General features: G+C 40.8%; 2 long non-coding RNA genes across 2 annotated transcripts; both read left to right on the top strand.

Annotated features, from left to right (window-relative positions):
* Positions 1-1590: 1590 nt before the first annotated feature.
* On the top strand, positions 1591-9463 carry LOC124867408. Its single transcript, XR_007038044.1, has 3 exons — positions 1591-1714; positions 3252-3501; positions 9250-9463. It is a non-coding gene; the product is annotated as an uncharacterized LOC124867408 (long non-coding RNA).
* Positions 9464-14112: 4649 nt separating this feature from the next.
* Positions 14113-24175, top strand: LOC124867409. The gene is made up of 2 exons (XR_007038045.1): positions 14113-14256; positions 22540-24175. It is a non-coding gene; the product is annotated as an uncharacterized LOC124867409 (long non-coding RNA).
* Positions 24176-26468: the final 2293 nt, after the last annotated feature.

The following is a 26468-nucleotide window of genomic DNA, read 5'->3' as shown; positions in this document are numbered from 1 at the left end:
GATGGCTGTGAAAAGAACAATCTTTATACGTCTTCTTACCCAAAACTGTGTTTTGGTGCAGCTGCTCACATAACTTATCTCAAGGCAGACCGAGTCTGAATTATCCAAACAGCTCCTCTCTGGGCGAAGTGCTAATTTACTGCAGCAGGAAGAAGAAGAAAGAAAACAGTGCAATGCATTTATGTTGTATTTTTAGAATAAAAGTCTTCTGGAGTTTTGTTGATTAATTGTTTAAAAATGAAAGATTTATTCCTCGTCATATAAGATATAAGATGGCCTGCATAATATTTAATGTAAAACAAAGAGCAGGAAGCTGAAGTGCAGTCTGTGGTTTAAGCTGCTCATCTCCCCAGTGAGGAGCTGCCAGAGTTCATCTTTCTGTTTCCAGGCAGAGGTGAGCGCTGCATCCCTGCATCAGGGTGAAGAATTAGAGACATGAAGCTGTGAAAAAATATCTGAAAACTGATCTCTATTCCGAAAATCCACATCATTTCAATTCACACAGAAAGTCTAAAGACATCTGTGGCAGAGGACAATGCTGACATAAAATGCCAAATGTGAAGAAGTCTGGCTTTTATCTCAGGCAACGAAATGTGACTGAGCTTCAAATTACTGTTTTCCAAAAGCAAAAGACACATTTGGTCTAAAATGTAACATCAGACTTGGATAAAAAGGTTTCCAAGCGACTTGACAAACCAAACTGCCCTTCTGTGTAAGACGATGGCTGGAAGATAATATCTTGGCAGTGGCACAAACTTTGTTAAACGATCCAGCTTTCATTTTCCAGCATTTTCAGCTGAAAAGGTTTGCTTCACTGCAGAAGACAATTCTTCAGCATTTCAACTCAAACTGATCATATCATCATCACAGGTGACGTTATGAAAGAAGAAATCAGGCCATCGGCAGACTGGTTTGCTATACTAATGGGACAGATGTGCTTGAAATCATTGTCTTCCAGTAGCCATAATTACTTTGCACCAAAATGGCCTCACATGCAGAAAACAGTTGCTAGAAATCCTTCAGCTGAATAAGTTATATTTTCTGGAGAAACTCAAGCTGAGAGGTTCAGCTGCAGAGAAGAAGGTGCCAGGACATCAGTTAGGGTCCACTGAGCTCCACAAGTGTCGTTTCCTGAAGAGGGAGCTATAGAATTATGGTGCCACCAGTGCAGAGCTTGCTCAACATCGACAGCAGGTCAGTGTGAGTCAGTGACGTGTGCTGCTGTTTGTTTGCAGTGAGGCTCTGGTTGTCATTTGTTACCTTAATAACCCAAATAAAAACTGGTCCAGAGGTATACAGGAGGTGATCCACCAGCAAAAAATATACAGTACTGTGCAAAAGTTTTGAGCAGGTGTGAAAAAATGCTGTAAACAAAAATGCTTTCAAAAATAAAATGGAAGTATTAATAATTTATTTTCATCCATCAACAAAATGTAGTGAATGAGCAAAAGAGAAATCTAAATCAAATCAATATTTGGTGTGACCACCCCTTGCCTTCAAAACAGCATCAATTCTTCCAGGTACACTTGCTGTCATGATCTACATCTGCGCCGTATTTCTGTTGATTACACTCACCTGTTTTCCATGTTGTTCTTTCATCCTCAGTTGTCTTTAGGTCTGTGTCTTCTGTTTCCTCATTGTCAGGTCGTCTAGTTGATCCACCTGTTTGTCCAGCCGTTCTGAGTCCTGGTTCCTGTGTTTCTCTTCATGTCCTGTAAGTTTAGTTCTGTCCATTAACATGTATTCATGCTCCATGCGCCTACCGATGTCCTGCTGCCGCTTTAGTTCTTCACCACCACAAAACATGACACTTGCACACAGTTTTTGAAGGAACTCGGCAGGTAGATTGTTCCAAGCATCTTGGAGAACTAACCACAGATCTTCTGTGGATGGAGGCTTCCTCACATCCTTCTGTCTCTTCATGTAATCCCAGACACACTCCATGATGTTGAGATCAGGGCTCTGTGGGGCCAGACCATCACTTCCAGTAAGTCTTGTTCTTCTTTACGCTGAAGATAGTTCTGTACGTTTGTACAGTTTGGGACAGCCCACAGGATGATGTCATCACTTTGTACGCCTCTGATTAAGGTGACATACAGGTCCACCTGTGGGTGATTCTAAGGCAACACCTCAAACATCATGCTTCCTTGTGTGACATCATGGGGGAATCAAAATAAATCAGCAAAATTATTAGGAGAATTGTGGAACTCTGCAAGAACAGTTCATTCTTGGGTCCAGTTTCCAGGCCTGAGAACACCATCCAAGCTGTGAAGTACGGTGGTGGCAGCATCATGTCGCGTGGGAGTTTCACTGCCAGAGAGATTAGTGCTCTTCACAGAATAGATGGCATCATGAGGGTGAAACACTGTGTAGAAACTTTGAAGCAGCATTTCAAGTTAGAGTTTGGGTGCAAATGTGTCATCCAAGCCGACAGTGACTCTAAACATACCACCAAATTAGTTACAAAGTGGCCATCACCAAGCCCTGATCTCAGACCCATGGAAAATGTGTGGGTACTGTTGAAAAGGTGTTAGACACCAGGAGGCTTACAAATCTGACCCAGTTAAACCAGTTCTGTCAGGGGTGAATGGGCTAAAACCCCAGCAAACTATTGTTTGATTAAGCTTGTGGAAGAAAACCCAAAACCTTTGACCCAAGTTGGACAGTTTAAATTCTACCAACTACTAAGGAAGTTTATGTGAACCTCACATTTTGAGGAGAGTCAGGGGGGAAAATCTTTAATTATTCTGGGATTTAGCAAACAGAAATCTCGGTAAGAGTAACTAGAAAGTCTGCTTGAACAATAACGATGGTGGATTGAAGAGTCCTTATTTGTGCTGCTGACTCTTTTGAATCTAATGAAAGTTCTCCACAAAGTGCTCATTTTGGAAGCAGGAAGTGTTTGCGCATGCTGTTGAGTTTCAAAGAGCATACCACCTACTAGTGGTGTGGTGGGGGAATAACATTTTCATGTTTCTGCAGTTGCAATGGGAATGGAGATTTTAATTAAAACGTTGTCATGTAGGCATGTTCCTGTCTGCACTTGGGTCCTTTACCTCACCCACAACCCATGACAGTATGTAACAATCTGGTCTCAAGTGCATAATACAAACAACAGAATAATATTCCATGAAGAAGAAACCTCATCAGGGACGGAGTGAAATCCTGAATGAAGCAAAAGAATAGATAAAAGAAGATCTGTGCTAAGGTTTTATTCTCTGATGAATTTTTCTGCTTGTTTCTCCTTCAAGGGAGCTGGTTCTCCTCTCAATTCTGCCCACGAGCACTACTGCATGTAAAGAGCAGGATCAGAACATCCAAAAGCAGCTTCTCCCAACAATCCAGGAGCAAGCTGTGTTTGCCTGCATGATGGAGCTCCTTGTTTCAAGGCTGAAGCGATAAGAGGCCCAAAGATCAGAACATTAAAATTTTGGACCTGTAGTGAGGAAGCTCTCCTGATCCAGATCCTGAGGCCAGTTCTCCAAAACCAGGTGGATAAAGGTGAACTGCATATTTAAAACCTTTTTCTCTTTCTAAACTTCTGCTTTAGTCACATTCAGCCTTAAGACTGGGACTGTATATTTTTTACCTGAAACACATTTCACTGCTATCTGAAGGCTATTTCATACATGTAAACTATTCAATAGAAAAAATACTGCATAAACTCCATTCAGCAGATTTAGTCCGGCTCTAATTAGGTTCTTTACTCGCCAGAGGAGCTAATGTCCTGAGATAGAACTCAGCTTTAATTACAGGTTTTGCCTAAAACAAAATTCTGTCCTTAAACTGAAAAGGAAATGCTTCACCCTGTAGTAAAAAGAAAGCTTTAAAGGGTTCCAGCTCTGATACAAGAACACAGAATGCCAACTATTGGCTGTTTTTGGCCATGCTTGGTTGGCAGATGACTAAAAATATATGTTTAGAGGATTATTTTTAGATGCAGACCATGTACTTTTGATTATATGTCTAATATGATATTTTTCACCAGATTTTTCACATTTGCAGGTAAACATTTGTGGTCAAACTGCGATAATTTTAAACTGTTAACAAAAAAGGCTCGAAGTTAGTCACAACCAATGTCCAGTGTTAAAAATATGGATTAATTTGTCTTAAAACAATTTTTTTAAGCAACGCTGTAACACGCTCTCACACAACTGCATTTCAACGTCATTACAATGGCGCAGGAACACAAGTTACCTTTGAATATAATCAGAATCAGCTTTACTTCTGAGCTTTACTGAAGCCAATCAAATGCAACTCACATACTTCAAAGGCATGACAGGACTTGATGTTCTACAAAATGCTCTTCATCATTTTATGTCTAGATCTACGTAGAACATGAGTTTATCATGGTTGGTGACTGCAACATGTCGCGAAGCTAACATACATACGATGCTAAAGACGTAAGCTAACAAGGTTAGCATGTATGTTTTGCATATTACACAAGACAAACAGAACTAAATCTAATTAACACTGCTCCCTCACTATGACGTGCTGCAGTGAAGTTATGTGGTTACATTTACTGGTTAAATAATTCATTTAATAATTAACTCTAAAGCTGTAGATGAACTGTTTTCATTTGATAATTGTTCTTAACATCATGTGATTGGACACACAGCAATATAACCAAAGATGCACAGAGGAATTGGACCCCGATAGCTGGGTAACCCTAACCCTTCTATGGATTTATATTCAACCACTGGTTACCATTAATTGTAGGTTACATATATTTTTTCTTCTTTTCCCTGGTGCTGCTATGACTCACAGCACCTCTGAAACCAGAGCACAGTTCAGTTTGTCCAAAAAAGCATGTGGTTTCTCAGAAGCATCCAAGCAGTAGTGAAGCTAAAAGGAAGAGGGCACAAGGTGAGGCTTGTAACAGAAAACAGAGTTTATGTAGATGCATCAACCCATGCTGGACATGGCTTAGCAAATGCAAAGACAGCGAGATCGAGTGATGCAACCTTCGCATGAGCTACACTTCTGGTTTCTCTCGTATGCACAGTTTGGCTGCATGAGCTCGTTGTTATAACAATTAGCAACACACAGGATTCTGAGAGGATGAATAAGTATTAGTTTTAATGTTTTTATTTACCTTATGTTCCAAAGCACCATCTAAATATAATTTTAAAATCACTACAACCTAAATTAAATTGATGTATTTGTTTAATAAGACCTAATTTATGGTCCCAGGGAATAGTTGCCTGTTGTCGACAGTGACTGTAGTAGCCCAATTGATTTTTCTTTCCTTTCAGTAGAAATTTGGCAGGAAATGTTGGAGATTAAAGACTACAAGCAGATAATTTTACAATTTAGCAAGAAATGAAAACAGTTCTTAGATCATCAGCCCCCATCTTCAGTCCAGACTTAAAAACTCAAAATGGATTGCTGGTAATACCAAAAAATAAACTGTTTATCTGTACTTTAATACGAACACAGGTTGAAAACTGTGTTATCAGTGAGGTAAATCAAAGATTCACAGTTGAAAATAAAATAATGATTTTTTTAGATAAAATATTAATTTTATGTTTATGTTGTCTTTGTCTGGTAAATAAGATAAATAAGAACAACGCTTGGTTCAAATAATCTTAATTAAAGACACAACAGCACAAAGGGAAAAACCTTGAATCTAGAGCTTCACTTTAAATCATTTAATAAGAACAAAATCTGTTTATGTTGAAACCATAAAATACATGTTTTTATGTTTACTTTATGCTGCAGACCAAAGGGTTGGACAGCCACAAATACACCAGAGATAAAATATGTTTGAATTTCTAAAGAAAAACTCAGTTTTCTGTTCTTTCTTGGAGACTTAAAGTACGGCTTTTCTCCATCGTCTTCCCTGAAACCAGATCCCAAAGGTAAAGTGTTCAGGAGGGAAATCAAGACATCCTTCTCTACACCGATGCCCTCTGGCTCATTCTAGGAGGTCTCATCCCAAGGTGTTCCAAGCACCGAAGGGGTACATATACTCCCCCCAGCGATGTCTGGGGCTACTGCGGTGCCTCCTCTAAATTCTTCAAAGGGAGGTACCCAGGGGGAATCCAGCTCAGATGCTGAACCAACACAGTTGATTAGCACTTTTGAGGAGAAGTTATAGCATTACTGCAATCTTCTTTCAGATGATGGAGCTCTTCACCTTGTTGTCAGGTCTTGGCCCAGTCATCCTTTCAGCTGCTGGTATCCAGGATCTCGTTATTTCTGGTTCCAGATGATAAAAAGGAAGCAGTTGCTTAAATAACCACATATTACAACAAATGTATCCAGAACACCATATCTGAACTCACAACATGTGGAACCTTGAAGCAGATGGGCTACAGCAGCAGAAGACCACCCCAGGTACCACTTCATCATTAAGAACAAGAACCTGAGGCTACAGTTCAGACAGGCTCACTGAAACTGAGCAAATGTCTGGTCACAATTTCAACTGCAGCTGGTGGTGGTGGTGTCATGGTGTGGGAGATATTTTCTTGACACATGGTGGGTCCCTCACTACCAGCTGATCATTGTTTGAACACCACAGCCTACCTGGCCCTGTCTGTCCCATTGTGACCTCAGTGGACCCATATGTTAATGGCTGCTTCCATTGTTTCTTGAACATGATAATTAGTTCCTCCAATGGCCTCCATAGTCAGCAGATCTCAATCTAGCTGAGGATCATTGGGATTTTAGGGGAGTGCTGCTGAGGAATTATGGGTTTCCCTCCTGGACCGAACAACTTCCTAACAACTATTAACTCAATAAATGTAATGGCTTTGTTTACTAAGCAGAGATGTTAATACTTATTTTTGCTTTTATGAGCCATCAGTGATAATTCGGACTTTGATGTGATCATTATAATCTCCTTTTTAACAAAAAGACTTTGGTTGTTCACTTCACTTGATGCCAACACATTAAACCAGTAAAAGCATCATGCATGGAAAGACCTCTCCTCTGCTGCCAGTTTAGTTTTGCAACGTTTCATCATCTTTTCAGACCTTTTAGCAGGTCAGACAAGACTGTGAAATAATAACCTAAAATGGTGACCTTTCATACAAACCTTACATTGACTATTTTCACTGCTACAGAAAAAGCCCTCACCAGTTTTAAACTGCTTTTTGGGTATGAGTTAGAAACAATAAACATGGACAAAGTGACAGATAAGTCCAAAATGATTCATACTCATTGTGAGAAGTATAGCCATACATATTCACTGCCCAGCAACGCTGAGCTAACATTAATTACTAATTCACAGTTTTTAAAGGAGTTTGGACTTCATTTGGTTTCATCTCTAGTTCAAAATCTAAAGTGATTAAAATAATTAAAGCTGTACTGGATTAAGATCAATTTATGCTCAATATAATCAATATGCAAACACATACAGATGGAGCCTTCTGTCCCGCTTTGCGATCATTTCATGCAAACTTTAGTCTGTCTTTGGGGGGCTTGCGGATGCAAATCCAGATGCAACAAACAGAGCAATGCCACTGGGAGCAGTGGGACGCTGCAGGGCTGAGTGTGGAGCTTGCGCTGGGTGGGTGTGGCTTCATCGGCCTCTCGGCTATGGAGTTCACCTGTGGGGGTGTTCCCCTGTGGGGGAGGGGATTCGTGGCGTTTGGGTTCGGGGGGATGTGTTCGATATCGGTGTCCTTGTTGGGGGTGGCCCTGTGGGGAGGTTCATGTTGGGGTTCACTGGGGGTGGGAGGCTCATGGGGTTGGGATCGGAGCTCATTGGGGGGTCTGGACTGCTCCGTCCTGTGGCGACTCTGGTTGGCGGGCTGGTTTGGGCCATGTGGACCCCTCTTTTGTACATAGCCCCCTCTCCGGAGGTGGATGGGGGTTGTTGGGGACTCGGTTCGGGGCGGGGGCCGGGCCGGGGCCGCCCAGGTCTGGGCGGTGCCGGCGCTGTCTGCCTGTCTCTGCCCCAGGAAGGAAGGGGACCACCTCCTGGCTCCGAGGGCTGGTTGCCCCTAGGGGGTACCAGTGCCTGGACCTGGGAGTATAGAGTGTGAATGAGTGTATGACATCCATTGTTGTTTGTCTTTACGTTGGGTGCGAGTGATTTTATGTGTATGCATGAGGGTGGGAGTGGGTGATTGTGACGGTGAGTGCCTGTTCTTTTTTTCTTTTGTGACAGGTTGGGTCTTGGACTGCTCCCTCTCCTGGATCAGCTTAGGCCCCTCCATCTTATGGGGGGCCAATTTCCTGCCCGCCACACTACCTGCCGGTGGTTGGAGTCTCTGCCCACTGGTGTACTTGGGGTTCTCGGTGTCCGGGGCCAGGTGCTTTGGTGTGTGCTGGCTCACTCCGGCTGTTGCCGGGGCCTGGCCCCCTGGGCTCTGTCGGGCCTCTGCTTGGAGGGTGGTGTGTCCCGGGGTCTTGGGTCTCTGGGTCCATGGCTGGATCTGCTCGGGCGTGGACAGCTGCCGGCGGGGCCTGTGGGCTCGTCGCTGCGGCTCCCTGGGGCTTCTGCACTGTCGCTGCTGGGTGGTTCCCCTGGGACTCTCCACTGCTCTTCTCTGGGGGGGTTGCGGTAGTCCCGGCAGTGGTTCTCCTGGGGTTCCTGTGCTTTGGGGCGCCTTTGGATGTCTGTGGCTCGGATCTCCTCAGTGTCCACCCGGGGACCACGGGGCAGGTCTGTGGGTCCTCAAACTCCCTATTGCATATTTTTGTGGAGAAACCTTGTATACAAAAGCGCGTCCACACCCATACTCACAGGTGTTAAGCTTCAGGTGTTGACAGATACACAGATGTTCTATATTGGGCTGCACCTCTCACTAAGTACATTTTACATTCATAAATACCGTGTACTGTTTTGTTAAAAAAAAAAAAATCAGCCGCAGGTGTATAAGCAAGCAGGGTGTAATCTTTAATTCTCTTCATCCTTCTTTCTCTCCTCCAGTCTTTCCTCCTTTTCTCCCCTTTTTCCCCATCTCTCTCTTTTTCAAGCTTCTGTTTTCCTTTTCATTTCAGTCTCCGTGTCCGTAACAATTGAAATATTCCCAAAGAAGTTTGTAATAAAGTTTCTTTTATAAATATCAAGCAGAGCTTTAAAGCATTAGCTGTGATGCTCCGCTTGTGAAAGTAAATCTGTTGGGCTTCTTCTTGGCACTCAGACAACAATTCTGAGCGATATTCTGCTGGACAGGACACAGTAAAAAAAAAAAAGATTGATTGTGGATATAATTGCATTTATTTCTGTATATAATTGGAAAAACGTCTAGTTAAGTAGCAGGCTGGTAATTACTGGTCCTGTTTATTTCAATACAGGCCAGGTGACCCTTTTAAGGGTTAAAGGATGGCGAGCTTCTGACAACTGGCTGGGCCTGGAGAACTTGAAATTCACTCCATACTGGACTCGTAAGAGGCTGATGGTCCGTAGTATTTCCCCCTCCTTCTCACTATACCGACACACAATCCATTATTCATCTCTTCTTCATTGGGAACAAATTGCGCTTGGACATTTTCATCTTAAATATCTGGATAATCCGACCATGAACTATTTAAATGTGTGTCAGTCAGACATTGACCGGAGGGGAAATCTAGGATTTTTGTGCACATTCATATGGAAGATCTACTGCAGTACTGTGTATATACATATTGTATTTATTGTTTGGTTCTATGTATGTTTTGTGTCTTGTGGTGTTCACTTTAATTTTCTCTTCTATAAAATAGATGGTATTAAAAGCAGTAATTCTTTTGCATTGTTTTTATTGATTACTGACAACAGATCCAGTAGATGAATTTAGTCTTCTGATATCATATGCTATCTAGTCTCTTAGTGCATTAAATAGTGCTACACATGCATTTGGTGAAAACATAAAAGGGCATTTGCACTTCAATTCAAACATGAAATCTTCAGAGCTGAGTCATTTTGAACTGAGATCTATTAAATTAGCTGAAATGTCATGATGACAAGAAAATGGTTCAGTTTTTTATTTTGAGCGGAGACTTGTGTTCTGTCTGCTTTAGTCGGTTTCTTGTTTAATTTCCCATGTTCTATGATTATATTCCACCATTCTCTCCCCTGGTTTCCCTGATTATCTCAGTTTTTAGCTGTTTCCCATCTGCAATCGGTTCACCTATTCCCAGTCCAGTTTTTACCCAACCTACAATGTTTTTTCTACTTTTTATTGTTAGGTCAAACTGTTTCTCCTCTCTGCTAATGGCCTGTTTTGACCTCCTTCATCTCTGTGGATTTTACTGTTGCAGTTTAATTTTACAAGGTAATGTGCTTTTAAGTCTGCATCTGAATATTGTTGTCTATATGAAACATTACACATCTGTGAAACTTTATTTTGTGAAACTTAAATAAGCCCAGCTAGAAAACATTAATTACAGGGATGTTTTTCACTTGTGAAATCTGTAGTTTTTGAAATATCTTTGGAATCGTTTATTTGCTCTGGTGAACCCTATATGTCTCCCTTGGGTTGACTGCATTGTTACAACCCTCAGCAGTACTCAGGATTAATACTTTTAAACTTTAACATCATGTCATACTTGATAGTTAAATTCTTGAGCTAAAATACATTTTGCCCACACTCTTTTTGATTTAAATATACTCTCTTGCTTTTATTTTAACCATCTCATTGTATCTCAGGCTGGATGTTCAGGGTGGTTTTCCTGCTGAAAGGTGAACCTCCACCTCAGTCTCAGGTCTTCTGCAGCCTCTAACAGGTTTTCTTCCAGAATTGTCCTGAGTTTAGCTACGTCCATTTTCTCATCAACTCCAACCAGCTTCCCTTTCTCTGCTGAAGAAAGAATCCCCCCAGCATGATGCTGCCACATGCTGGTGGTAGTGTGATGGTCTGGGGCCGTTTTGGTACTTCAGAACCTGGACATCTTTCTTTAACTGCTCTCTAGCAGAACATTCAGCAGCAGAATGACCAGCCATCGGTACGGGATCTTAAGCTTCATCTCAGCTGGGTTATTTCGTAACCCACCAGTACGTCCACCTCTAAATAGCTCCAAATAAAAGACGTTTTTGGAGTGGCCTACTCAAAGTCACCACCTAAACCTGATTATAAACAGGCCGTTCATGCTGGATAAACCTCCAATGTGGCTAAAGTAAAATAATAAGAAGAGTGGACCAAAGGCCCATAAATCTTAGAATGGGTCAAAGGGTCCGGTGATTAGAGATGCCAAGGTTACAGAGAGGTCCCTAAAAGGTCAGGTTATGTTTTCTCTGTCAACTTGGATAAACTCAATTACAAAATCAAATTTTAGTTATAAACCTGTGATCATTGTAAAAGTAAGAAATTCTCCAGAATATCCTGTAGCTTTGCAGATGCATCTGTAATTACTGCAGATTCTTTAAATTATATTTAATCCTTCTTAGGTTCCCCAACACTCAGATTTTCTTTTGAGTAACAAAAACTGCACCCAAGAGGTGTTTTTCAGAAAAGGACATAAAAAAAAAACTACTTGAGAGACTTTTCAATTTTGTTGCCATTCCATAGTGGTGACCTCCAGAACATCAGGAACATCAGGACAGGGGCTGTCACCTTGAGAAGCAAAAAGGCAAAAGAAGAATCTGACAAGATTTTCTGAGAATGCTGGCGGCACTGTGAAAAGCTTGACAAATATTTATTTTAACCCTGACGAGTTTTATTTGATGTATTATTGATTAAAAGAGATTTTTTTTTTTGTACAGTTCTTCTTAATGCAGTTTTCATGATGGAAGCAGGGGTATAATCAAACCTTCAAAGTAAAGTTTTAATGCTGTAAGAAAAAAACTTTTCTAAAAGCATGAAAACAAAAGAGGACTTTTTGTTTCCTCTGATTAAATTCCAGCCCAATCTGGATCCACCCAGGAAACATATAGCAGCAGTAACATACATGGCAGTACTGCCCTGGTAAAATAAGTACACCCCAGGGTTCAGCAGCTTGCAGAACTAAGTCTCAGCAGTGGCTTTCTGTGACCTTATCCGTCTCTAACGTCACGCTTCTGCTCATTGAGGTTTGCAGACATTTATTTCTGCACAGCTGTCTTGAGGGTCCAATGCCGCATTTCGGTCAGGTTGAGGTCTGGACTTTGACTAGACCATTTCAACTGCTTGATTCTTTCTCTTTCAGTCATTCAGTTGTAGATATGCTGCTGTATTTGGAAGAAGCTCCTGATCCACAAAAACTGCAAGGTGCCTGGGTCCTCTAGCTGCAAAGCGATCTCATCATCAGCCCCCACCACCGTGTTTGACAGTAACTAATACACCTAGCAGTTTTCATTTGACCAAAAAGTTTCTTCTGTCTGGAAGTTAACGTTTTGGAGCAGTCCAATCAGAGCCATGTCTTCTGATCGACAGTCTGTGGAGGGAGCGACAGATTAGGGTGATGGCAAGGAGGCCTCACATCCTAAGATAAATTATCAGAATACCAAAGGAAACATGGACAAAGCTGCTCAGCATTTGTCAGAGAGGATTGATTGTTGTAATCATGGATTTTTCCATTGATTATTGAGAAAGGGTTGAAAAACTATTGATACTATTTTTTGTAAAAAAGTGAATAAAAACAATTCACCGTGCGTTTACATTGTTTTATTATCTGTCTAGACATGCCGGTCTCTTTTCCTGTCAGAAATAAACTTTTTGGTTGAATCAAAATAATTTTAAATATAAATCTGCTATCGGTTTGAATATCTCTGGGCTTAACTGCAACAGGAAGTTTCCCAGAACCCAGCAGGCACTATTGTGGAGCTAAGAGGTTACTTTCCAGAACTTCTAACATTAACATGTCAGGAAACCACTGGAAAAAACATGCAGCTTGTTTACCCGTTAACATTTTACGCATGGCAGAAACAGAAAAATCCATAAACAGGACATGAAATATTCATGCATTTTTGCTCACCTTCCTCCTCCTGCTCATCGCTGCAGAAGCACCGAAACAGAAACTGTCAGCTTGATTATTCAAACAGACATAACGCAGCACTGCTTTTGACGGGATTGCCAGGCATAAGTGTTGCATGGTGGGTAACGTAGGCACAAGGTTTTAAGGTTTCGAACCTACAGAATAAATAGATAAAAAGAAAGTGTGAGCATCCGGGATCACTTTTGATTCCCTAAGGGCCTCTGGGAGTCGGCCGTTGTTTCTGGAGTGCAGAACTAAATTGGTTGAGTATTCTGAAGTTTATAGAAAGGCGGCGGTCATGGTCAAAAGCACCACACTGACAGTTGCTAGGAAACGACATGTGAACAGCATCCTCAAATCACTCAGTTTGTATGCCGAACCATCCGCTCCGACCTCCTCCCGGAGAGCTCGGAGCGTCGGGCAGGTCTCTGCAGATGGTGCTTCAATTGGACACAATTCAGACTTTTTACGCTCGCCTCATTTCCAGTACTTGTGTTCTCATGAAGACCAGGCGGTGGCATAAATGTGGTCGTGTAAATCAGAGGAATACACAGAATTAGAAGGCATAAACTACTGCTTTCATGCAGCCAAAATGCAATTAAATAGCAGAGTTTGAATGTGAATTTAAGAAATAAAAATTACTCAGAAAGGGATTTTAAATCATAAAATGGAAAGCTATAAAAAGGGTTCAATAGAAAATGAAATACACTAATACTGTGCAGAAGCTGTACGGAACATCTGTCAAATCATAATGCATAACAGCTGAGGCTCACAGCAATGAGATTAATAAGATGTTGCACTGATGCATGTTGCTGCGTTCTTATTGTTACAGAATGCAGCAGATGAGTATAAACCATAAAAAATATTTTATTGCAGAAGCAAAATTTAGAAAAAGTGCAACTTTTAATTTGAGTCTATTTACGCAGAGTAGAAAAACACCACAGAAACATTTATTATTTTCAAAACGAGCAGGTCCACACTTATTGGCTTCCTGCTGTGATTAGTTTGTACTAACCAGTTTTTGGCAACAGAGTACCACTTATAGGCAAATTCACAAACCTATTTGCTGGTGCTACATATCTGCAATCCAAAGTATTATGGTCCTTTAACTTTTAGATTTAAATGCGATTTAGATAGAAAATGCAATGTAAATGCTCCTAAAAGAGTGTTACAGAGCAAATAGTGCCTCTCTGCACAGACAATATTAGCCCACATTCAAATGAGGTAATATATCTGTGCCTGTATTTCTTTAAACCTCAGCTGGAGCAAATGGTTTGACCGGAGCTGGACCAGAGCTGTTTGCATTACACAGATTGAACTGGAAAAAATACCGTCTGCTGAAAGCTAGTTGTACTTTTGATGCAGAAGATGAAAAAAAGAGGGAAAAAGGCAACTCTGCCCACTTTGGAAGAAAACTGGTCAGGGATGTCCCAGGTAAGTCTGAGTTTTAGTAAATAATTATATTAATCAAATAAATTGATAACGAGTTACTGTCTGGTGATCAGAAAACCTTATGATTGTTGAACTTTCCAACAAAAGTTTCTCTTGCAAAAGAATAAACAGAAGTGAAACAAAGAGGTTTCATCTGGATTATCAAATTTAGTTGGAGTTCACTGAGGATCTCTGTCCCTCAGCTAGACATGTTCTTATTTGATCACCAGTTCTTCAGTTTATTTGTACAGACTGCATACTGTAATTTTATAATGTAAGATCATTTTAATAAATCGTTTTTTTCAGTTAAAGGGATAAATCTATCTACTGTCTATTTCAATATCAATGATACAGAAATGCGTGATGTTACCGAAGTGCAGCATCTGAGTTTTTATCAGGTCAGTTCTTCTGCCGCAAAGGTTTTAGGGTTTGTCTACTTCCTGATTTCAGCCCATAAATAAAACAGTGGAAGCAAATAATGGGCCGGAATGAGCCGGAACAAGGCCTCAGGTCCACCTGAGGTTTGCTACTGAGGTAACCATGCAAGAAGGCTGATTTAGTGTCTGATGAACCATTTCTGTTTATTTGGCTTCGTCATTTGGATGATTATTCTGGCTAAATACCCATTGCTGACCCATTTTCAGTTTTCTGGTTGATTTTTTTTTTTTTTTTATCTCTTGGTGTTTTATGCCTGGTTTACACCACAGTATTTTCAAATTGTTGACTGATTTTCAAAACCTGAGACACTCCACATGTGACCATAAAATATCGTAGGTGGAACAGGTTTGATCCCACAGGGCATGGTGTCCAGCGACACGGCAAGTACAACTAACCAGATCAGATTTCAGACTGTAAATCTCACAAACCCTCTTGAGATCAAACGCAAGTTCGGAGTAATTCCCCTCCATGTTTCCCTCACCTCGCTTTCTGATTAGCTATAAATCACATTCAACAGGTTGCGTGCTCGTTTGACCTCAAGGAACACTTCACACAGTACGATATCGGGCCAAGATGATCCAACATGTTGGATATCCCCTATTTGAGGTCAGAGCGGTCCTGACGTCCTTCCGAGTAGGCTAGATCACTCTTAACACACCACACACAGCAAGAATATCTCATAAGATTATCTTAAGAACCCATCATGATGATCAAGGCAGGGGAAGATTGGGACAAAAGTCAACATAAAAATCTTGTCGTGTGAACCAGGCATTAAGGAATTCATGATGCCATGCATTCCAAGATTGCCTGGATATTGAGAGGAGAAACAGGCCCCCAGCATCACAGACCATCCACCATACTTAACAATGGACTTAAGGTGCTTTTACACTTGAGATGCACAGTATATGACATTACATTGCAATATCACACTTGTAAAATACTGCTTGGATGCAATATTTGGTTGAATGTTATATTTCAAGCTCCATGGTTGAAAATTCTGCATGCCAATAATATTTTAGGCCTGTTGAACAGACTTTAATGTCCACCTTTGCTGTATATTTTACTGTTTAAGATGCTAAAGCTCAAACTGAGTTGTGGGGACATTGTAAGCAATAATTAGCAAAATAATTGTTTTCCTAATATTTGCAGCCCAGTTTTCTAAAAAAGTCTACAAAGTCAGATTGAGGTAATCAACACAGTAGTTGCAAAAATCATATGTAGGCCACCAAGAAATGTCTTTTTTAATTTTGATTGAATTGTTGATGTCTTTACAACCAGTTTCAGGTGTAGAGGAACAAATGAGTATTTTCTATGCTTGCAACAAACCTGAACTTCTCAAACATTTTCTTTTAAACTGCAGCAAAGCTTAATCCATTTCATGTAGTAGAAACATCGCTGCCAGAAGAACAAAACCAGTACAGAATAAATTCAATTCAGTTTATTCAGTTTTATTTATATAGCACCAATTAACAACACATGTCGTCTCAAGGTTCTTCACAAAGTCAGGTTCATACATTCCTATTAATCGTAACCATTGAACAGTTCAGTCAGATTCAGTTATTTATTCAAATTGGATAAAAAGTTTTTCTCTCTAAGGAAACCCAGCAGATTGCATCCAGTCAGTGACTTGCAGCATTCACTCCTCCTGGATGAGCATGTAGAGACAGTGGACAGTCACTGGCGTTGACTTTGCAGCAATCCCTCATACTGAGCATGCATGTAGCGACAGTGGAGAGGAAAATCTCCCTTTTAACAGGAAGAAACCTCCAGCAGAACCAGAACCAGGCTCAGTGTGAGCGGCCATCTGCCACGACCGACTGGAGGTTTGAGAGAACAGAGCAGAGACACAAAGAGAACAAAGAAGCACTGATCCAGGAGTACTTTCTATGGGAAGGAAAAGTAAATGTTAATGGATGTCACAGGTAGACACAGAGTCAGGCCAGGTGTAGCGAAGAGAGTGAAAGTGGTCATTATGTCCTCCAGCAGCCTAAGCCTATAGCAGCATAACTACAGAGATAGCTCAGGATAACCTAAGCCACTCTAACTATAAGCTTTATCAAAAAGGAAAGTTTTAAGCCTAGCCTTAAAAGTAGACAGGGTGTCTGCCTCACGGACTAAAACTGGGAGCTGGTTCCACAGGAGAGGAGCCTGATAACTAAAAGATCTGCCTCCCATTCTACTTCTAGAGACTCTAGGAACCACCAGTAAACCTGCAGTCTGAGAACAAAGTGCTCTGTTAGGAACATATGGACCAATCAGATCTCTGATGTATGATGGAGCTAGATCATTAAGGGCTTTATATGTGAGGAGGAGAATTTTAAATTCTATTCTGGATTTAACAGGGAGCCAATGAAGGGAAGCTAAAATAGGAGAAATATGATCTATCTTTTTAATTTTCATCAGAACTCTTGCTGCAGCATTTTGAATCAGCTGAAGGCTTTTAACTGCATTTTGTGGACATCCTGATAGTAAAGAATTACAATAGTCCAGCCTTGAAGTAACAAATGCATGGACTAGTTTTTCAGCTTAACTCCTGGACAGGATATTTCTAATTTTGGCAATGTTCTGGAGATGAAAGAAGGAAATCCTAGAAACCTGTTTAATATGGGATTTAAATGACATGTTCTAGTCAAAGTTAACACCAAGGTTTTTTACTTTATTATCAGAGGTCAATTTAATGCCATCCAGGTTAAGTGATTGACTAAGCAGTTTCTTTTTTAAAGACTCCGGTCCAAAGACGACAACTTCTGTCTTGTCTGAATTTAGAAGCAGAAAATTTAAAGTCATCCAAGTTTTTATGTCTTCAAGACATGCTTGTAGTCTATCTAACTGGTTGGGTTCATCAGGATTTATGGATAAGTAAAGCTGAGTATCATCAGCGTAACAGTGAAAATTTATCCTATGCTGCCTGATAATTTGACCTATTGGAAGCATATATATAGTAAAGAGAATTGGCCCAAGTACTGAACCCTGTGGTACTCCACAATTAACCCTGGAGTTTAAAGATGATTTATCATTTACATGAACAAACTGGAATCTGTCAGACAGATAAGATTTAAACCAGCCTAGCGCTGTTCCCCTGATCCCTACAACATATTCCAGCCTTTTTAAGAGAATATTATGATCGACTGGATCAAATGCAGCACTGAGATCTAACAGAACCAGAACAGACACAAGTCCATTATCTGAGGTCATAAGAATATCATTAGTGACTTTCAGCAGAGTTGTTTCAGTGCTATGATGAGCTCTGAAACCTGACTGAAACTCTTCAAACAGGTCATTGCTGTATAAATGTTCACACATTTGATTAGCAACTATTTTCTCAAGAATTTTAGATAAGAATGGAAGATTGGATATAGGTCTGTAATTTATTAAATCATCTCGATTAAGCGAAGGTTTCTTAAGTAAAGGTTTAATTACAGCTAACTTAAAAGCCTGTGGTTCTGATCCATTTACTAAAGATAGATTAATCATATCTAAAATGGGGCTGGTAATCAGAGGGAACACTTCCTTAAATAATTTGGTTGGGATTGGGTCTAACATACAAGTTGAAGGTTTAGATGAAGCTAATATTTCTGATAACTCAGGAAGCTTCACAGGATCAGAACAGTCCAAACACAGATCAGGTTCTACAGTTATTTCCAATGTTGTCTCACTTGCTGAGGATGAAGTAATCATCTTCAGGAGTATGTCAAAGATTTTATTTTTAATAGAATCAATTTTATTTAAGAAAAATCCCATAAAGTCATGACTGCTAAGAGCTAAGGGAATGGATGGTTCAACAGAGCTATGACTCTGTGTAAGTTTAGCAACTGTACTAAAGAGAAACCTAGGATTATTCTTGTTCTCTTCTATTAATGATGAGAAATAAGCTGTTCTGGCTTAATAAACAGTAAATTATACGACTTCCTCTACCTACAATAACCTCACAAATGGACAAGATGGAATCATTAAATACAGTTATTAGGAATATCCACATATATAAGAAAACTAACCTTAAGAAGCAGAAGAAGTCCTCTCCTCCTCCTTCTCGCTGCTGTATTGACCCCCTCTCCATTTTGTTTCTGCCCGGCTGTTTTCAGGCTCTTTATTTCTGGCTCCCCCCAGGGGAACCCTCCTCACACTGGGAGGTTTTTTAATGAATTACCTCCTGACAGCACAATGCTGATTAGAATGCATGTCTGAGGTATCTGTAAATCAGATCTGCCCTGAGAGGAACGTGAACAAAATCCAATTTTTGAATGTCATCACACAGCTGTTGCCCTAAATGGATGTGAGCACAGGAATCATGGCGGAGTCGATTTAACTGAGACGAAGAGACGATGAGAAGGGAACATAAACACAATCAGTGGGAGGCCCTTAATGTGCAGTTTATCATGATGTCTGGCTGTCTGTTCTACATTTCATGTTGTTGTTGTTTAGTTCCTGTACTATTTGTCATAGTTTTATAGAGTTTTTGACCCACATGCAGAAACTCCAGGAGACTAGTAAAATGTAACAGTTTTATTGCTCTCCCCTGAATGCAGAACGCAAAATGCTAGAAGAAGTCTACAGAAACCCAAATGATGTGCAGGTTAATCCCCTTCAGAGATATAAAACAAGATTTATAGTGAGCACAACTAATTGTTGTGTGGCCAATAAATTGTCCCACCTGAGCTGGGGATCTCTGCAGTTCCTCCACAGTTGGCATGGGTCTCTAAGGTTGCTTCTCCGATTAATGCTCACATTGCCAGGCCTGTTAGTTAAGGAGGATATGTCAGACAGAGAGACGGGAGCAAGATATGCAGCAAGGGTCAGGAATGGAACGGCGTTAAAGACTAATACTCTCTGTATATGGAGCACCTGCTCCAGACCTACGCCGTGCAGTGCCGCTGATGGCCATGTCTTGGTAGGTCTGCAGTTGGTCCATCCATCCATGTTCAGATGATGGACGGAACAGAGCTCTGGGAGATGTTCAAAGCTTGAGATTCACAACTTTATCCCTGACTCGTCACAGGTTGTACTGGAATTCATTTAGGGGTTTCAGAGTTCAAAGGTTCTGAATACAAATCCGATTCCTGAACTACCTCAGGTCACTGTACTTGGCTGCGTCTAAATGAGGTATGATGCAACCTCATCTGTTGCTCGGGGGATTTGTTCCCCTGCATTCCTGTATTTCCAGATCAGTTTGATTTATTCTTCCATTCAGCACTTATCTCTGACTTTAACTTCTTAAAAACATAAACCTGTAAGCAGCTGCTACAAGCATCCCAACCTTTATCCCTGTGCAGGGATATGAAAGATTAAGGGATGCAGTTGCAGCATTGATCAGGCGCCTGCAGCACCAGCCCTTTTTTCCTTGTTCCGTGTTCAATAAATTATTAAACGTCCTATTTCGCCTGCTTTCCCAATGTTCCTGGCCAGCTGACTTATACTGATTTATGATTTCCATTTGGCTAAATAACCTTATAAAAATATAATGAACAATAAAATTAGGAAGCTGTAGCCATGTTGGCCAAGCTTTTCTGTTATTTCCATTTTGGTAATATTCTAGCAAAAAAGAAGCAATTCCTATTGAGTGCTTAAAATAAATGTCCACCCTGTCCCAGGCCTCAGAATTAGGGTCCATTTTATGAAAAACAAGGTTGCTTTGTAATTTCATCCTTCCACAAACAGGCCAGAAATCCCCAGAGCTGCAGTCACAGCTTATTAGCAGCGACTGTGATTTAATAACAAACAGCCAATCTTTGCTCAACAGCTGCGTTTCTTGATTTGCAACAACAAAAATCAGTTCTTTTAAATAGTGAAAGAAGAACTGCTGAAAGCTCAGCCAAGCAGAACCGGAGTTGCTGAAACATTCATCTTCATCCAGTTATTTTCCCGTCTTCATCGCTGTGAGGGGAGTGAACTACACTAACAAGAGCTGTGCTGCAGGCTGCACACATTAATACATACTGCATATGAGCAGAAATCCTCTTTTTTACTAAACTTACTGCTTCAGTTTGATAGAATAAAAAATGAATCTTTGGCAATTTAATAAAAAACAACTTGTATTTAATGATTCTGATTGACAAAGAGAAGCAGAACTGTTGCTTTAAAGGAAGTGCTGCTTGAACTCATTTCTCTTTTGTCAACTGTGGTTATCACCAAGGAAACAAGCTTTCATCACTGGTTTGCATTAAAGGAGTTTCATTCACAAGCAAGAATTTTAGTGCTCTTAAGATTGCGTCCAAATGAACATTTATTAAATCATCTTTAACTTTAAGGAGGGAGGTCCAACTGCTGGTCCTCAACTATGGTCATGAGATATAGATCATAACTGAAAGAATAAGATCCTGGATGCAAGCAGCTTCCTCCATGGTCGGATGCGGCCTTAGAAACGCAATTAGGAGCTCATCTTCAGAGAATAGCTTGACGTAAAGCTCCAGCGGATATGGATCACAGGCAGACAGTTCAGGTTGTTTTGGCAAATGATCAGGATGCTTCCTTTTTGAGGTTTTACCAACATGCCCCCCTAGAGAGACCCAGAACCCAGGTGGAGAGACTTCATTCATTCATTCTGGCCTAAAGTCTGGTTTTACTGCAGGACCTGTTACCCCTGGGATCTGATCTGAGATAGGTGAATAGCATTGAATGGATGGCTGGATGGACTGGGTTGCCAGTGGTGCAGAACTTTCCTAGGAGTGGCAGAAGGCAGCTGTGAGTGTTTCCAGATGCACAGGAAGGCAGAGCCTTTTGGATGGTGTCCAGGTGTCCAGAATGGCAGCAAGAAAGACACCAAGAACGGCCTGACAGTCTGCGAATGAAGTCCCTTTCAAACTGTTTGGACATCTGGAAAAAAGACCGTCTTCATGTGTGGAGTCACCTTTTGCACAAAGTGGTGAGCAAACCTGCAACTGTGCCTAAAGATATAGGAGCAATTTCCTAAAAAATGTGTTTTCCTGCACAAAGGAGCACCGTGTCCCAAGGCAAAAAACATATTTAAGTTACTCAAGCTTGGCTCTGATAAAACTGCAAAATGATTCTGATTGTTTCCATGAGGGTTTCAGATTGTCTAATGGCTCTGGCTTCTCTTCGATTGGACTGCACAGATAACAGGTCCAGGAGAAAAACCCAGACTCCTCTCCTTAGCAGCACTCAAGCGCTTCTCCATGGAGGTTTATACATTATCCCTCCAGTGAGTTCTGGTCTTCTTCTAGTGGAAAATTCCAGGAACATTGATAAACGGAGACACCTTGGAGGCAACCTAATCAGGTATCTGCACCACCTAAGCTCCTAAGGTAGAGCCCACCGTCCCTGCAGAGCAAACTGATTTTAGCTGCTTGTAACCTGGATCTCATTCGTCCATCATGATCCAAACCTTAAGAACCATAGCCTCAGACTCTGCTGACTCACTGACTCAATTTCATATTTGACTTTGAGCCGCTCCAGTGCTCTCCAAGCTCATAGATTAAATGCTTGAGCAGAACCACATCATCTGCAAACAGCAATAAGGAGACACTGAGGTTCCTTTAGTCTGAAAAGAAAAATAATTATCGAAAATAGTTAAAATATATTCAGATTTTGAGCTATTGAATTACTTGATTATGTCCTTATCATCAGAAACAGGGTACTCGTTTTCCTAGATATAACTTTATGTAACTTCTTGACCAATAGGGCAGCAGTGTCATGCTGGGACTTAGCACTGAGCTAAAAAAACTGGAGGACTAAATCTGTCTCCAACACAAGGAAAAATACGCAACTGGTTCGGAAATTCAAAGAAATCTGGACCGACTCTGATACCTTTGATGACTTTAAATAGCTAAAAAGTGATATTATGATGTAATATTTTTTTATCCTTTAACAATAGTGCTTGATTGCTTCTTGCAGGCATCCCTTATCAAGACCAGATGATTTATCTCATGAGGAGAATGTTGTTTATCGTTCTCTGAGGGGAAATTCAGCCTGGCTGCTGGAAAGATGCTTCTGAGATGATGAGACAAAGCTGGAACACCAAAACCACACAGTCTGAATCACACGTCCCTTAAGATCCGCTGTAGGGTACCTGTGTCTCTGAAAGTCCGGTCAGATGGGACACGGCTTCAATGCAGAGACGGCCTCGGCTGAATGGGAATGTAACAAAGAGCAACCCTTACAGTACACAGCAACTGAACCGGTCCTCCTAGGAACCTCTTCCTCCAAGACCTTGATACTCACTGTAGATCCATCTATTCATTTATCCAGTGACCTCTGTTCATCCACCCTGTGGGTTCAGGAGATTAAAGCCAATGAGGGAAACTCAGACATCCCTTTATCAAGTGACGCTTTCCCAGGAAAGTTCTGGGTCTGCCCCAGCATCTCTATCCAGTGGGATGTCCATTATCCCTTCCACAGAGAGGGTCCCAGAAGGTCCCCTGATGAGATGAACCTCCTCAGCTGACTCCATCTGAGATGTAGGAGGGGTAGCTTTACTCTGAGCTTCTCCTGGTAAATGGAAACCCTCTGGTCAACCTAGCGAAGATCAATCTGGGATATCATTCTCTCATAATCCATGTTTCACAAGGTGAGCGTTTGGAACATAGACGGACCAGTAAAATTGGGTTCTTCACCTTCAAGGTCAGCAACTTCTTCACCACAACAGGCTGAAGCAAAGTCCTCATGGCTGCAGATGAGGCACCAATCCATCTTTTGATCTACTGGGACTTTGTGCTACTGCAGAAGATCAAGATACTGAAAAGGACCAGCAGGAAGCAGAAATAATCCTGGGCAAACTTAATTTCTGAAAATTTTAAAACTATTTTTTTCTTCTATTAGAAAATGAGTCCAAAGTGATGAATTTTCAGGAGATTTCTGTCCTTTTCTGACAGTAACGAATAAAGTAGATATATAGTGTCTTCTAAGAGTATTCAGACCACTGGAACATTTCACCACAACCACAAAGATCACACGTATTTCATTAGGACTGGTTGGATATTTGGTGGACTGACCCAATGGCTACCGGAGATAGGCACCAGAGACAGCTACACCAGGAACATCACTTCTACACTGGGTTATGTTTCATTCTGTTCTCAGCTGCTATGTTCTCATGCTGCGAGACCTTTGTAACATCTTGGTGAGACACTGAGATGGCCAAAAACTGGTTATGTTTAGAGATGAGCTATGAGTAGCACCACATCAGAACCACATGAAAGAACCAGGAGCCGCCTGGGCTGATGAGCTATGAAGGAACATCTCAAGATCTTATTTTTCTTCCAAGCAGCCAGACTTTCTGCCAATCTTATAAAACAGTCTTGATCAATTGTTCTTCACGCTTTTTGAATTTATTTGGCAGCTTTTTCCTTCATTTTCACTTAACTCTGACCTCTGAATCATCCAGACTGAAATTGCTCCTAAAATCAATGGATGAACTAATATTGTGTGTCAAAATATAACAGACAACTCCGCAAAGAACCAGTTTTAAAGTGAATCTTGAGGCTCTTTGTTACAAGCAGCCTCTCACAAATTCCCATTAAATCTGTGAAAAATCGTTCATGAGTTTATTTTTGGAAATAATTCTGTTGAAGCTTGTTTGAAAAGCAATGTCTGACTTTCATTTGTTCATTTTCATGTTTCATTTGGTGTTCTTTAACTCAGATGGATCTCGATGTGGCCGTCCCGGGTTCAATACCCAGACCTGGTGACCTTTGCCAAATGTATCACCTTCTATCTTTGCCCCTCTTTCCTGTCTGCCTACTGTCGAAAAATGAAAAATAAAAGGCCTCTAATGCTGAAAATATATCTTTTGTCATCTAAAAGAGATGACAAAACTAAATAATGCTACTTCTGGACCTTTAATAGAAACTCAAATCAAAAGATCTTCAGTTTACTTATAAAAATATTCTAGTTCTTTGTGGGCCTAAGAGGACATGGTTATTGAATTAATTTGAGACGGAGTGAGAAAACCTGAAGGAAACATCTGGGTTAAAGAGTGGAAAGTCATAAAAACCTCGTCCTTCATCAAATTTCCTTTCCTCACCTGTTTTATGTCCCTTTTCACTTATTACTATGACCACAGAGCACATTATACAAACACATCAGCTGAAGGAGAAAGAGGTGATATAGGATGGCGAATCACAGTGTGGCGAGGAATCAATCATGGTTAGATTATTCTGACAGTGGTTGTCAGAATGAACAGTGACTTAATGGATCAGACCCAGGAACCTTGACTTCATCGCAGCTCTGTAAGAAGGTAATGTTCATGGCACCAGGAGGAGAAAGATGAGAACATGATTCCTGGGTTCATGTTTGCATGTTCAAGGTAAACTGAAAGGTTCGAAATTAGCTATAGATGCTAGTAATCATGCAAGTTTCAATCTGTTTATTTTTTAATTTTCCTGTAGTCACATCTAATTAGGGCACCATGTGCAGCTGACAGTCATAATCACACTGAGCATCAAAAATGGCAACAGCTGTGGCCTGAAAATGTTTAGAGGCGATCATTTCTGGTTTCCAGAGCATCAAGTACCGTTGCTTTGTCTCCCCCGATGCCTCAGAAATATCTAAAAGATCTCCTACAGGCTGCCAAGGAATGTCATCCGGGGTGTTTACAAGTTTACAAGTATCAAGGTCCTCCAGCAGTTTGGGGAAGTGATAAAAGTAGGAACCCAAGTGGGAACGTTTTTAAAAGCTGTGTATCCCTGACCTTTACAATATATATAAAACACAAAAGCATTTTCCATCAGGTGCACATGATGAACACATTATTCAGCATTTTAAAGGAGAGGTTCTGTGTGCTCTTCTCTCCTGAGAGTGAACACCTTGCTGAGATCCAACAAGCTGTCTGAAGCCTTAAAAAAGGCTGTAGCTGCTCATGAGTCTGGCAGGGTGTTCATAGATGTCTCAAAACTTTCAAAGCAACTGCCAACATGCCCTGGCTGTCCAAGCAAGTTTACCATGAAAGCAGATGGCAAGATGCTTAAAGAAGTCTATGACTACGTTCTTGGTACTGTTGATATAAAAGTTAATGTCTGTCCAATCAGAAAGAGACTGAAAGTTGAACTTTTATTGGAGTTGAGCAAGGAAGAAAGATTTGCTCTCTAAGAAAAACATGAAGGGCAGACTGAAGTTCCTGAGAGAAAATTGGCAAAGACCAGGACTTCTTTACTTCTGGTAAACTGTTGTTGGGACAGATGAGTGCATCCGACTAATTAATTGGAAACCAAAACAGAAGACATGTTTAGCATAAAGCATTCCAGGAGAAGAAAATTATATCAACTGTGGAGCATGGAGGTGGAAGTGTCATACTTTGGGAACGCTTTGCTGTGGCAGGACCAGGCCACCTCACCATCATAGGCTCCACCCTGATTTATATTGTGTATAAGATGGTGACTGAGATAGATGTGAGACTATCTATAAAATATAAAAGCTGAAGACGAATGGGACCCTGCAATATGACAAAAACCCGAAACATAAATCCACCGAGGACTGGCTGAGCACTGAGAGATGGAAAAATTCTGGAATGGCCTAGTCAAAGCTCAGATCTTGATCTCATTGAGATGCTGTGGGGTGAAGTTTAGTGGGCTGAACATGCAAGAAACATCTCACAGCTGAAAGTGAGGAGTGGAGCATACTGTCCTTAGACCGATGTCAGAGATAGTAGAAAGTTGCAGAAAGCATCTCAATGAAGTTATTTCAACCAAGGGGGAAAAACTAGCTAGTATTAGGTAGGGTGTCCTTATTTTCTCTTAGCTAGAAAACATATTTTGTTGCCATCTTTTCTAGAGTAAAAAAAGCTTTATTTTTGGTGACATTAAATGACTTTCTCTTCTGGAGATAAAAAT

The sequence above is a fragment of the Girardinichthys multiradiatus genome, chromosome 4, assembly GCF_021462225.1.
Source record: "Girardinichthys multiradiatus isolate DD_20200921_A chromosome 4, DD_fGirMul_XY1, whole genome shotgun sequence".
Lineage (NCBI taxonomy): Eukaryota > Metazoa > Chordata > Actinopteri > Cyprinodontiformes > Goodeidae > Girardinichthys > Girardinichthys multiradiatus.
Note: the sequence above shows the minus strand (reverse complement) of the source record. Positions and strands in the feature narration are given on the sequence as shown.